The sequence below is a fragment of the Eupeodes corollae genome, chromosome 3 (assembly GCF_945859685.1).
Source record: "Eupeodes corollae chromosome 3, idEupCoro1.1, whole genome shotgun sequence".
Taxonomy (NCBI): domain Eukaryota; kingdom Metazoa; phylum Arthropoda; class Insecta; order Diptera; family Syrphidae; genus Eupeodes; species Eupeodes corollae.
Genome location: NC_079149.1, coordinates 78,280,896 through 78,293,244, shown reverse-complemented (window position 1 = coordinate 78,293,244; position 12,349 = coordinate 78,280,896). Strand labels below are relative to the sequence as shown.

The 12,349-nt window shown below is 31.1% G+C and overlaps 1 protein-coding gene across 2 annotated transcripts in view; it reads right to left on the bottom strand.

The window, feature by feature from the left end:
• The window catches only part of LOC129949647 (uncharacterized), a 91,447-nt gene extending 87,515 nt beyond the window's left edge, over positions 1-3,932 (bottom strand). For both annotated transcript variants that reach the window (XM_056061229.1, XM_056061230.1), the window contains exon 1: positions 2,771-3,932. The gene's annotated coding sequence lies outside the window, so the exon portion shown is untranslated. The remainder of the gene's footprint in view (positions 1-2,770) is intronic.
• Between the last annotated feature and the right edge of the window lie 8,417 nt (positions 3,933-12,349).

Below are 12,349 nucleotides of genomic sequence, written 5' to 3'. Positions count from 1 at the left end.
GATCTGTTGTTAAATTTTGACAAGTGTGCTTGTATGGCCTACAATAGAAGTTTGCTAAATATTATTCCAAACTATTCATTAAATAATTTTCCGTTACAAGTTGTTGAAAAGTTCAAAGACTTGGGCGTTGTATTTGATTTTAAATTGAAATTTAACTTACATATTAATTATATTGTATCCAAAGCAAATTCTTTACTTGGATTCATCAAAAGAAACTCATTGGAATTTAAGGACCCTTACACAATTAAATCTATATACTGCAGTATTGTTCGTCCTGTTCTTGAATATAATTGTGTTGTTTGGAGCTCTACAACTGATAAAAAGAGAATTGAAAATGTTCAAAAAAAATTTCTCAGATTTGCTCTTCGAAATATTTTTGAAAACCATATAGAAGGTTTCTATCATTCTTATGTCTATTAATTGGAATACAAACTCTTGAGTCGAGAAGAAAAATGTATAGTGTCATGTTTATTCGTGATATTTTGACTTCAACCATTGATTGTGAGAGTTTGTTTAACTGCTTGCATCTGTATGCTCCTTCAATTTCCTTAAGAGCCAGACCGCTTTTGTCAATTGATTCCCATCATACGCTGTATGGACAACGTGAACCCATTTCCGCATGTTGTAATTTATTTAATATGTTTTATTCTAGTTTGGATATATCAATGTCCAGAAACTTATTTAAAAGTCGATTGTTCACTTTAATTAATTAAATTTTTTTTTCCAATTTTTAATTTTATATATAATATGTAATATTATGTATTTATAAACTGAATTGTATTATACATGTACTTAATTTGAAATCTGTTGAATGTAAATTAGTAGATTGGTTACTTAAATAAAAAAAATTTTATGACTAAAACATAATTAGCTTCTCCTTAGTGAATTGTTTGGACCGGTTGAAGTGAACTAAGAGGGTAGCTGCAGCCAAGCGAGCTTGTAGTTCTTGTTGGTTCATAACATGACCTCCCGTTCCTAGAACTTCAGTTGCAACTCTTCTTCTAGACGAGCTAGTGTTACGTTAAAATCAATTTGAATTGGTTAGAATTCATTTTATTTTCACAAATAATTTGAGAAGAACAAAACTTTTTACTCACAAATTTTTTCATCAATACGAAATTTGACAGCCGGTTTTAAACAAATTTAAATGTCAAATGAAAACGTGTAAATGTTTGGTTTGAACGATTTTCGGGTTTTCGGCAAAATGTTTTCGAAAACCCGAAAATCGTTTTTGGGTTTGGTGTGAAAAGGCCATAAGATTATGATCTTGAGATATGATGATTTTGAGATGTCGAGCCATCTGTCAATAAATTGTGAAATGAATGCATTCAGCGTCTGCATTCAATGATCGTGCATTTGTTATGGGGTGCATCCAATTAAATACATTTATGTACCGTTTACAAATGAAAAGTACTGTAGGTCCGCATTTTATTTTTCATTTCTTAAGAAATAAGAATAAGAAATTATCAGGACCAAGTAAGAAAATTATGACCAAATTTGGTCGTTAACGAGCAAACTGGCAACCATGCTTTTGATCATAGGTGATATATACATATGTACCTATATATATTTTACCTAAAATGACACTTTTATGTTCCAAATCGGTCTTTAAGCATAATCATGTTATGTAACAAAAATATGTAGGAATGTCTTAGTATCTCTAAAAAATCAACAAAATTCGCATAGTTAATTAGTTATTTTGTGTTATACATATGGTATATTTTTTTTTTTTGATATTTTACTTTTAACCAATAACGCCAAAATAAAGACGTCAGGATTCACATATTGATAATATAAATCAGATAGTTCAGATCCGAAGAGAGAAGCAAGGCCAGTTTCGCTGGAAGGTTTGTTTAGAGTTATGTTTACTATCACTTTATGGCAAAACGCTTGGAGAAAGATAACTCTAAAATAAAGTAGTAAAGATTCATGAGCCATTTTCCATTACAAAACCAGGCTCACAAATGTGCGCTGTACAATGTACGGGGTTGCAATGCAATAAATAGAAAAAGTTGTCTTCAATACAGTAGCTAGGTGCAACAAGAGTTTTATTGCGGATACAAATCTCTTTTTTGTTTTTTAGTTTAGGCGTAGAAAGTGATTTTGTATATGGTAATAAATGGTTGCTTGCTAAATGGAATTGCTGTTGAAAATATAAGTAGTAAATAAACGAGAAGTATTAATTCAAGAGACGGTGATGGATGTAAAAGGAATAACTAGATTGGGCTTAATTTAACATAGTTTTTCTTTTTAGGAAATAATAATTTTGTTTTGTAACAAATTGACTCCCGCTTAATTTTCTTAATAGGTACTGTATTTACCAAAAAGGGAGGCTTTTGTTTGTTTTATTGTCTTAAATTAACGGTAAGTTTATTTTGAAATTGTTAAAAATTAAAATAAGGAAAACCTTAAAGGCAATTTTAAACATTTATTACGCTTACTATCTCTTCACAACTTGCTAAAGTTAAAATCACGGAATGAATACTTTGACTCTTAGGAATTTTTTAAATTCTGTACAATTATTCTTATTAGAGCAGTGAATGGAATGGTCCAGTCAATAGTTGGGAATTTCAATTAATAGATCCGTATTTTCTTCGTTTATTTTCACAAACTGTTCAAAAGTTTTAAAATTTTATAAAAATATTTAAATTGTTAAACCCTTATACTAAAGGTTGCACCTATTATTCAAATTAAAACATTTTCATGGAAATCATCAAATCAAATCATGCAAGTTTATGTAGGTATGTATATTTGAAAAACTTTAACTTACTTTTAAAGCAACTCCAATACTATTCCAGCGCAGCTTGAAAAAGTCGTAGTAAGAAATGCATATAAATGTTTGGTATGCGTGTTTTCTGCTGGCCAAAACCAAAAGAATGTATTTTCTTTTGTGAATATGGCTCAGTGCATTAATAAAGTATTAAACAAAAATAATAATTCAACTTTTTATGAATAATTAAACTTCACGCATTCCAAATTATTTGTTTTCTTTATTTCTTTCTAGTTCAGATTTCTTTTGCTGCAGTCATACACTTCAAAAGAATACAAAAATAAAAATACTTTAATTCTCTCTTCAGTTGTGGAAAATCATGCCACACGATAATAAACTGCACACAGTTGAAATTTATTTAATTAAGTAGTAAATAGATACAACAAAAGAAGTGCAAAGTTAACGACCTCAATTTATGTAATTTTTTAATAAAAATTATTCCATTGAATAAAAAAATATTCTAAAAGTGTTCGCGAAAAACACTGAATAAACAATTTTATAGAAGCAATAGCCAGGAAAATATAACACTAATTCCCTTAAACAAATCCAAACACAACAACAATCTAGATTTCAGACAAATACGAAACGAACTTTTAAATCACTCAATAAAAACATTTAATTTATTCTTGATTGTTTCATAAATAGGATTTGAAAAACTTTAACAAAACATCAATTTTTTTGTACCTAATTTAAATATTTAGTATCACATTAATTTCACTTCTAATTTCAAAAATTTATCTGATAAGAAAACTCCTTGCAGAAGAATTCGTATTAAAAATATGTACGATGCACATTTATTTTGTTATTTTTTTGCAACAGGTGGTGCGCGACTCACGTGTCAAATTCTCACAGAATGGCAACCTTGTTCATGCGATTTTAAAGGCAGACAAAACACGGTTTTATGTTTACTTTATTATTTTGATCCAATTATTAAGAACCAGATTTTGTTCGTACAACTTCGTGCGTCGTTGTTATTTTCTCTAGTTGTAAGCATTTTAGTGAGTATATTATGTAGACTTGTAATCCAAAAATAAAATAGAAAAGTTTAGCAACTAACGAATCAAAGAAGAACATATAACAATGTTAGTAATTATTTAAGCCCGATGATTGCGTTTTTTTGCACCTTAACAAATACACAACACAGGAAACACGTTCGTCTCGAACGACGGTTACGAGGTGAATAAAAGATAGACTAGTGTTGAGTCGTTGAGTGAGAAGCGAGAAGCCCGGCCCGGAGAAAATTAAAACAATACAATTTACCTAAATATGGTATGAATATGAAGGTTCGATTCGTGCTTGAATGCAGCAAGTTCTGAAGAGCAGTGCTGCAACATGTTGGGTGTTTCTTTGGAGCTTATTTGTTATTTATATTCACCACGCTCTTGTTCGTTTTAATTTTATTTATAATAATTACTAAGAAATAGTTGAATTTCTGAACATTGCAAAAACGGAGAAAAAGAGACCGTTTTAAGGCGTTACACATTCGAGTAGTACGGGTAAAGAATGAAACTCTGGAATTCATGCAGAAGCAAATATTATAAGGGTAAAAATGCATATAAATTTTTCGCTAGAGCATTGTATGACAAAAAAAAGAGGCTGGGACGCGACCCATACTGATAACTTCCCATCCCGTCTGTCGATTTGTCTTGCTTAAAAGTTTGTCTATATGTACTCGTATCAATTTGTAGATTTTATTTTTTATGAAAAAACGGACTGTTGGATTTTTATATAAAAATTCTGAACAATATTTTCTGTGAAATAAAAATGTTTGAAGACAATACTTTTAATTTTTGAAAAGCTATTTGCGTCGTAAGTAAATTTTTATCAAGTTTTAGTATTGTTTTTTTTTAGAGTTTTATTTTTTGTAAGAAAAACTGTCAATTCAATTTTTTTAAAAATTTTACCAAAAGTTGAAAACAATATTTCTTATAAGATAAAATTAGTTTAAAGCCAATATTAAAAATTTTTGAAGAGATATTTGAGTCGAAAATCAACTTTTACCAACTTTATACATTTTTTTGTAGGTTTTTATTTTTTGTAAAAAAACTGTCCATTCGATTTTTCTCAAAACTTGTCCTAATGTTGAAAACAATATTTCTTATAAGAAAAATGTAGTTAGAAGCTATTATCTCAAAGTTTTTAAAAGATATTTGAGTCGAAAATCATTTTTACCACCTATTGTCAATTTTTTTTCGGTTTTTAATTTTTTGTAAAAAAAAACTATAAATTCTTTTTTTTTTTAAACTTTAACTGAATGTTAACAACAAGATTTTTTTAAAGATAAAAGTAAATTAAAGCCAATATCTCAAAGTTTTAAAAAGATATTTAAGTCAAAAATCAATTTTTACCAACTTTTATACATTTTTTTTTAGGTTTTTTATTTTTCTCAAGATTTTTCAAAATGTTAAAACAATATTTCTTAAAATAAGCTTGAAGCCTAAATTTCAAGTTTTTGAAAAGATATTTGAATCGATATTCAATTTTTACGAACTTAAAGTAATGTTTTTTTTAGATGTTTATTTTTTATAAAAAAAAAACTGTCAATTATCAGTTGTCAAAAACATTATTTCAATCGTAAAATTTTGGAGGTGACAAATTTTTTTTTCCAGTTTTATTGATTTATAAAAAAACCTTTATATTGATTTTTTTCAAAAAATATACCTGTTTGGTATCACGTTACAATATATTATATAAAATTTAATTCAAGTCTCTAGCGTTTTTGGTTCGTAGGATATTTGGGGTTAACCAAAATGTTCACCTCTTTTTCAAACTGCTATGGTAAAAAAAACCACCCACGCAATTTTCTTGAGAGCCCTTTCTGCATCTTTCTGCCTTAGTACCTGTATAACAAAAAATTTATTTGAAGTTGATATTTCTTCTGGTTCTTGAGCTATGGAGGACGAAAAAAACGTCGCGAACGTACGGACGTACGAACGTACATACACACGCACGCACAGACATCTTTCCAAAAATCTTTTATTTCGACTCTAGGGACCTTGAAACGTCGATAAATGTCAAAATTTTGAATTTGACAAATCGGACCCATTACAATAACTTCCTATGTTAAGTTAATAACAAGTACAAAGTTTTTTTTGTTGTTTTTGTAGGTTTTCGTGTTTTTTAAAAAAATATCAGTTGATTTTTTCTTAAAGATTAACTATAAAATTACCAACAATATTTGTTTTATTATATAAATAAAACACATATAAAATATATTTTATTCATGATATTTCTTTTTTATTATTAAGTTTGAACGTTGGCATTATGTCTGAAACACTACATCATTTTAATAGATCATCACGCGAATTGTTGCAAGCATCGATGCTTTTGAGGTAATTTTCGACCATTTTTTGACACATATTGGGTGGTATCTCATCCATAACTTGACGAATGTTGGTTTTTAAGTGCTCAAGAGTTTAAGGTTTATCTGCATAAACACGATCTTTCGCGTAGCTCCTAGGTCCACAACAAAAAATTCCAGCGGTGTTAAATCGTATGATCTTGGTGGCTAGTTGATATCGCCATGACGAGAAATTAAGCTGCCAGGAAATGTCATTCGAGTTATATGACACCATCTTGCTGAAACCACATATTTCAATAGCGGGCAAAGCGAAGTCCGTTATTATATGAACATAACGCTCAGAATTGACAGTGACAGTCGTTTTCGAAAATGTAAACTCCCATCACACCTCCGGACTAAAGAGCGCACCAAACAGTGACTTTTTGTGGATGTATTGGGCTCTTTTCAATTACTTAAGAATTCTCAGAACCCCAAATACGTCAATTTTGTTTATTAATATTGATATATTCGGCTTGGTCCGACATTTTAAACTTATTCACAGTTGTAAATAAACACAAATTTACTTTATTTAAATCGCTCTAAAATTATTTGATGAACACTTTCAATTATTACTTTTCAAACACAGTCTTTACTTTCAATTATAGCTTTTCAAACACAGTCTTTACTTTATCGCAGTTCACAATCAATAATGAACCGCTTCGCTTCCTAGTGCCTATTTATAAACCTCAAATCGGTTCTACTAGGTTCTTGTAGGCGCTGAATGTTCTCGATGCTTAACGAAGCGAGTTCTATTCTTAATCACTAGATGTTACCCCTTATTCTAAATGTTCTACACAAGTGTTTACTACTACAAATAAAAAGTTTGCTACGTACTTATACTTATTAGAGATAAGGAGTGTATACTATACACATCACAATATACTTACGGAGTGAGAAATGTGCTTCGTCGTTGAAGAAAATTCTGTTGCGAAAATCGCCGTCCACGATCCACCGCTTGTTGTTCAAGCACCCATTCGAAGTATCTATGACGTTGTGTTGTGATGATCAGCTGGCTTAAATTGAGACCGTTATAATTCCTGCAAACGACGAGGAATTGACACATTCGGGTCCTCGGCAACTCTTTCGATTACAGCAGCAACATTTTCACTGGTACGAACGAAACGATGATGTACAGGTCTTACAATATCTGTAACTAACCAAGTCTCTTCAAATTTCTTCACAATTTCGCCAAAAGCGTTTGAGATATTCAATTTGCTTGATGCAAGTGCAACTCATGGATAATGCCAAAGATGAGATATTGCACATTAAATTAATGACAATAGGCAGCATAGCGTTTTCGATGCACTTAATTCTACACGATTTTTTCACCGAGGTTAGCATTTATTGAGCTTATACATTCCTGTTAAAGATCCGCATCCGAAGAACAGGGTAGTGAAATTAAAGTCGAATATGAAAATCTTAAGGTACTTTTGAAATATAAAGTAGAAAAATCTTATTTATCAAAAACTGTGTCCATAATTAGGGGGGAGGAGGATTTTCTTTTTTGGCGTAAAGGCTGGAGAAGTTTCTTCAATTACGCTCGAAACGAGAGTTAAGGAATAGGGCAATATGTTTCCTAGCGTTGAAGAATATCTGTTCACAGAATTACGAAAAATACCACGCTGGCTAGTCTTTTTGTATGTGTATATATTTCAGGACTGCTGCTGAAATACAAATACGGAAGAAGTTCGGCCACATTTACGCTTTCAAGTACAAGAGGAGTGGTAACACTCTGGAAACGTTCAATTGGTCACAAACTGCTTACCAAAAAACAGAGTGTCTTTCTGCTAAACATTCTGCATACAATTTGGTGCCTGAAATTAAAGTCAAAAACACTCTATATGAAGATATAAATCCTCCGTACGTATCACCCTCCAAGACCCAATTGTTTACATTGTTGTAATTTTAATGTGGACGAATTCAACGAGAAAAATGTACGTGTTTTCATGCATACATAGAATGACTTACTAAGTTTTTAGGGGAAATTTAATAAAATTAGATGAGAAATCACACGCATACTTAAATGAGTTTATGAGTTCCATTTCCGGTTTAGCTTGTAAGCAAACCAATATGGCAACCGAGGATTTTTATCTTTACCAGAGTGTTTTTGATCAAAGTCGTTACTCAATTAAAATTTTTATTATATCAGTTCTGCAATTTACGTAACTATCGAAGATACAAATGGATAAGTTTAATATTTTTTGTTGGGACTGTCCTAAAAATTGATTTTCGACTCAAATATCTTTTCAAAAATTAAATATTTTGGCTAAGGAACTAATTTCAACTTAAGAAGTTTTGTTTTCAACATTCAGTAAAATTTGTACTACACCGGGTCAAAACGCATATATGAACACTAATGCTGGTTATATTTTAAATCATATTTATTAAAATCTTTGGAAGCACTTAAGTAGGCGAATCACTCAGGAAGTGGCAGCCATTACAGCGACGAGCAACGGAAAACTTCCGGGAAAGGCTTCGTAAATGTATTAATAATAGAGGACAATATTTAAAATGGCATAGTATTTATTTAATTTAAAAATTCAATTAAATTTGTCTGTTAAATTGTTTATTTATATGTCATTGCCTTTTAAAACATGGGAGATCTTTTTGCCTGACTACACAAAATTGTAGTATTCGTGAATACGAGTAAATAAAAAAATGGACTTCAAAATGATTTCATTCAGTGCTAAGTTGTGTTGTTAACGGAAGATAATGGTATAAGAAAAATCCAATCCGTAATGTTTTGTATAAGAAATAAAACGATACAAACAATTGTACTTAAATTGGCAAACATTGATTTTCGACTTAAAATCTCGGGAATAAAAACAAATATTATAATCAAACTAATTTTGATCATAATGCTTAATATTGGTGAATATTTTTTTATAAAACACAAAAATTACAAAAACAAAAATATGATGAAAAATTGTTGTTGACTCAAGTATTAGGTTCTCCTAATATTGACTTAAAGGCACCCTTTCTTATCAAGAAAAGCTTTTGTGTAAAACTAGACTTTTTTTCTTCTTTAGATCATCTTTCAAATTTTGTGCTTAAAGTGCTCAGTGATTGACATATTTTTGTTATTTAAATGTTATAATAAGTTCTTTACAGTTTTCATGACAAAAATTACTCTTGAAGGATTTGTCAACTCCTTGCAAGAGTGAACAAAACTTTAGATGGCACAACCTCAAGACCTCTAGAGTGACAGTTCTACGCATTTATCATCACGCTATAGGTACAACCAATAGTATACTCTTGCTTAGATAAATAATGCCTACCCTTTCCTCTAGAATAAGACATTCAAACTCATTCTATTATTCTTACCGCACGCATTCTAACACGTACCGGCAGAATTCAACTGTCAACAGCGGGGCTGGAACAACATATCCTCACTCTTTAGATTGGTAGACTATTGAAATGGCAATCGTTCTTAACTTTTTTTTAATCTTACGTATATGCGAATGTGAAGCTTTTTTAAGGCACTTGGCTTATTACGAAATGTTTTAATATGGTTATAGGTAAAATGCAGGCAGCAGGTATTTAAGTAAGCAAATCAATCATTCTTAGTCTAACTCGTCAGTTCTTTGAGTTTTTAAGGCACTTGGCTTAGTAAGAAATTGTTTCGATTTGGTTACAGGTGCCAGGTAGAAGGTAGCTAGCTGTATGAATGTAAGTATAAGAAATCAATCATTCATAGGCCAACTCGTCAGTTCTTTGATATCCATCCACATACGGACGGAACGGACGACCATTGCTAATAGATAAAATTTATGCACATCACCGCCAACCACCACCGCACTGAGTTACACCGACCAGCGCGTCACACCATAAGAAATGAGTGATTCGTGATGTTTAATATGCGCGCGCAAGAAAAAACATTCCATAAGCTAGGTTGCTGTTTTTTATTTATTTATTGTTTTATTGTTTTAACCGTACAATGCTAACGATACATTGCAATAATAATAGTATATATTATTTGTACATGCACCTTTTTATAAATAATCATAGAATTACTTCTAACATTAATTGGTGGTATATAAGGTAAAACAGCTTAAAATTTTTGAATACATCATCTGCATCTCGCACCTACCCCAAATCCTATAGTGAATCCAAGCAGGGGGCTTATATACTTTACAGTAAAAATTAGTTGATCTTATTTCTCAAAATAATTTGGACTTATTTCACTTTGTCAAAGTGCAATATAAAAAACTGCTGACAATTGGCATAAATTTACTTTTGTATAGTGATAGATAGATAGATACAGATTTTATTGAATTAAAGTAAAATTTACATTAAACACCAAAAATGTTTACAAAAATCATTATAGCATGGAAATTGCCATCTCCCAGATTTTAGAATATAATTACTTTTAAATATTAAAAAAGGTATTTATAGTTTTTCAACTTTAAACAGTCCATGATAGATTACAAATAATTAAAAAAACAGTGAATAGAATCACTGAAACACAATCAAAAATGTTCGTTCATTATAGCACTTCTATATCTAGGCGCAGTTTTGTAAAACTCATCACTTGATCTTCCGATAGAAAGTCTTTTCTAAATACATTCCTTATGATTACTCTAAGAATGGGGCATTTTCCCAAGAAATGGACAATATCCTATCTTTCTGATAGGTTGAAAATATTAGAGCCCGTTCACACGATCCCGAATCGGCGGTTTTGCTGTATCGTCGATTTTAACGTATAAACCAGTGTCAATATAATTTAAATGAGTATATTCAGACGATACGGCATTTAACTGTATATATTTTGTCTCTGCAAATCGTTTTAGGTCGTACGGTAAAAAAACCGATTCGGCTCATCTTGGCAATGTATTTATAGACAGTGCGTTAAGAAGATTCGATATTTTGACCGATAGTGCGTCATTTTTCGTCTGTCAAATAATTTATTGCTAGTATATAGTCGTAGTGGGTCGTCGGTGTAGGTCAGGTCTGTGTGGAATGAAATTTAAATCTATTAGTTCACTACGTAGTCTGACCATCATAGAAGTCACACGGACATTATTGGAATCCTTAAAATAGTTGGTCTCTGCAAGTTTATGATTTAATCTGCTGTAAGTTATTATGTATAACGAATTAGATGCATCAGCAATATATTCAGCTACGCATGAATTCATACAAGATGTTGTTAGCGGCTGTTATATCCTCGATGAGTAAATCCAAATTAATTTGACATTCCTCAGCAAGATCTTGCCACTCTCGATACCAACTGCTTGTATGGTTTTTATGGCCACTTTTTTGACGACCCGTGAATCATTCATCTTAAAAACATTAAACGTAAAACTTGCAACTTCAATGTTTTTATAAACAAAGAAGAGAGACCCGTTTCCAGTATTAGTAGTTTGGCGTATTTTTCAGCAAATGAAATAGTTTTTTTAGGAGTTTTTCAACCAAATTGTACTTCTTACATCCTGCGATCAATATAAAAGTGTGCTTTCAGCTATTGGTTCAAATACTTTAAACTTGCTACTATGTATGTGCTATACACTTATTCACGAAGCATTGCGCAAACATGACTATATCATCTGCGAATAGAAGTGCCTTAATCCGCATCCCTGCGAAATCCACTCCACCCGGCAGGTAGTCTAAAAGGTCATCAATAAATAATGCAAACAAGGTAAGGCTTAATGTACAACCTTGTCTCACTCCCGATGAGGTTTCAAACTAGTCTGAGAGTTCACCTGTCCATACAGTCGCCCTTGTTCCTCTTTATAGGTGCTCAAGAACTCGACTAAACTTCAATGATATCCCAAGACTTTACAGCTTATATATAGGTAGTGCAATGAGATTGGTTTTATTTCACTTGACGTTTTTTCACAGCATAGAATCGCAAAGTTTAACACCGAAAGCATCAACAACATAAAAGTGAAAAATTATTTTCATCAGAAGTCAGTGAAAATATTTTACTGAAAAAAAAATTGGGTTGTAAAATGTAGGAGGCAGCGTTACCGATGTGGGCACCTTTTAATTTAAGTGGCACTGTGTTACCCGAACGCTTTAAATGGCACTCTAGGAAAATGCAATGACAAAAAATAAAATTAACTTCAAGTTTTCTAAGGATTTAACAAAGTTTTGGATAGATTTAACAAAGTTTTGGAAAGAATTAGGAAACTTGAGAAATGTTATCAACTAGCAAATTTTTTCACATTTATCAAAATTCATAATCAAATTTTGAATTTTATCACATGGTAGTGCATTAGCTAAAAGGGTTTTTTCACTTT